Genomic DNA, 2,898 nt, shown 5'->3' with positions numbered 1-2,898 from the left:
AGATAATCTTATAAATGCGTTAGAAACACATGCATGAAAGACAAAAACATTAAAATACATATCTAAGGGTTCATTTTCCTGACATCACATTACCTGACCTTTTCCACTTGACTCATACATATACTAGATATTGCAAATAAGGGAAACCATGGGACCTATGTTCTTTGGGCCTGGCTTACTTCACTTAATAAAATTTTTTCCAAATTTTTCCATTTCCTTTTTCCACTTGACTCATACATATACTAGATATTGCAAATAAGGGAAACCATGGGACCTATGTTTCTTTGGGCCTGGCTTACTTCACTTAATAAAATTTTTTCCAAATTTTTCCATTTCCTAACAAATGGGGCAATGTCATTCTTTCTGATGGAGGCATAGAATTCCATTGTGTATATATACCACATTTTCTTGATCCATTCATTTACTGAGGGGCATCTGGGTTGGTTCCATATCTTAGCTATGGTAATTAATGCTGCAATAAACATAGTTGTGCTGGTAGCTTTAGTGTGGTCTCCAACAACAAATCCTCAAAGAAACAACTGCCCAATAAATAAGTGGGCAAAAGACTTAAAGAGAAACTTCTCTGAAGAAGAAAGAAGGATGGCCAATAGACACATGAAGAAATGTTCAACATCCCTTGCCATAAAAGAAATGCAAACCAAAACAACATTGAGTTATCACCTCACCCCAGTTAGAATGGCAAAAATCAAGAACTCTAACAACAACAGATGCTGGAGGGGATGCGGACAGCAAGGAACCTTACTTCATTGTTGGTGAGGATGTAAACTTGTTCAACCACTTTGGAAAGCAGTGTGGAGGTTCCTCAAAAGACTTCACATAGAACTCCCCTGTGAACCAGCAATCCCACTTTTGGGCATTTACCCAAATGTTTACAAACAAAATTCTATGAGCTTTGATAATCCAAATTATGTTTCCCACCTCAGGTGATGTTTACATATTTTCCTCTTGCTTAGTGTGGGCTATTCCCTCTTTCCCTCTCATTCCTCCCTTCCCATCCCTGTGTTTGGGTTGCTTAGTTATTTTTCATCTATGTCCAGTGCAACTGATGGGCCCCTTTGTTGTATGTTGTTCCATTTCCCACTTATTCTGTTCCTCCTCCTGGCTTCTTCCATTGCGTGCATATTTCTATCATCTACGTGGTCAATAACATGGAGTTATTAATGGTGATACAACAAAATGAGTGGCTGTCCTTTGTTTCTCGAGTCCTGTTTAGTCTGTCATACCTTCTTGTATTTTGGCTTTAGCATCCATTTATCAGGTAGACCCCGTGTCGTTTGTCTCTTTGTTCTTTGCTTACCTCACTCAAATAATTTGGTCTAGTTCCATCCATTTCCCTGCAAATGCCATCATTTTGTCCTTTCTAATGGCTGCATAGTATTACATTGTATATAGGTCCTATATTTTTGGGATCCACTTTTCAGTAGTGTCTCATCTGGGTTGTTTCCAAATCTTGGCTATTGTGAACAGTGCTGCAATAATCATAGAGGTGTGTGTGTGTGTGTCTTTGTATAGTGGTTCCTCTTTTTCAGAGTAGATGTCTAGGAGTGGTATGACCAGTTCATAGGAGAGGTCGATATTTAGCTTTCTGAGGTACCTCCAGACTGCTTTCCAAAGTGGTTATATTAGTAAACATTTCCACCAGTACTGCAGTATTGTTTTTCTTTCTTTACATCCCTTCCAGCATTTGTCATTGGCTGAATTTAGGATGTGAAATATTCTGACTGGGGTAAGTTGGTATCTCAGAGTTGTTTTTCTTTGCATTTGCTTTACAGTCAGGGATGATGAACATTTCTTCATGTGTTACTTTGCCGTTTTTATCTCTTCTTCTGAGAAGTCTCTCTTTAACTCCCTTTACCATTTCAGGATTGGTTTGTTAGGTTTGTGAAAGGTTAGTTTAATTTGTTCACCATTTATAATTGATATTAGACCCTTGTGTGATATATTGCTGGTAAACATTTTTCCCAATTATTTGGCTTTCTTTATAGTTATTTGCTACTTTTTATCTGTGTAGAACCTTTTTAGTTTAAGGTAGTCACATTTATCGAGTCATTCTCCAATTTGTTGTGACCCTGGGAATCTGTTCTGGAAGTTCCTGCCTGTGCCTATAAGGTCAAGTGCCTCTCATACTTAGTCCTGCAGTAGTTTCAGAGCTTCAGGCTTTATGTTAAGGTCTTTAATCCATTTTGAGTTAATGTTAGTGCATGATGAAAGACTAGGATCCACTTTTAGGTTTCTGCATGTGACCAGTTTTCCCAACATCAGTAGTTGAAGAGGTTATGCTTCTTCCACTGTATGTCTTTGGTTCCTTTGTCAAATATCTACTGGCTGTACATATGCAGCTATATTTTTGGGTCCTCTAACCTGTCTCATTGATTTTCAGGTCTCTTTTTGTGCCAGTACCGAGGAGTCTTTGTTATTATGGCTCTATAGTAGAGCTTGAAGTCCTATATCATAATCCACCCTGTATTCTTTCTTTTACCTAAAATTGTTTTGTTTATGCTATGTCTTTTGTTGTTCCATATGAACTTTTGGACTATTTTCTCTATTTCAGTAAAGTAGGTCATTGGAATTTTAATGGGAATTGCATTGAATGTGTTTATTAATTTTGGCAGTATAGCTATTTTCATCATATTAATTCTGCCTATCCAGGACCATGGGAAGTCTTTCCATTTCCTGGTATCCTCTAAGATTCCTTTCTTAAGGCTTTTATAGTTTTCATGAAATAGACCCTTTGCATCTTTGGTAAGGTTAATTCCTAGATACTTTTTTTTGAGGTTATTGTGAATGGGGTTGTTTCCTTGATTTCCATTTCTGCTTGGACATTGTTCCTGTTCAGAAAGGCAACTGATTTTTGTGGGTTAATTTTGCATCCTGCAA

Source organism: Dipodomys merriami, unplaced genomic scaffold, assembly GCF_024711535.1.
Source record: "Dipodomys merriami isolate MVZ:Mamm:240054 unplaced genomic scaffold, mDipMer1.0.p SCAF_113, whole genome shotgun sequence".
NCBI classification, from domain to species: Eukaryota; Metazoa; Chordata; class Mammalia; order Rodentia; family Heteromyidae; genus Dipodomys; species Dipodomys merriami.
The sequence above is the reverse complement of the archived record's forward strand: the minus strand, read 5'-3'. Positions refer to the sequence as shown.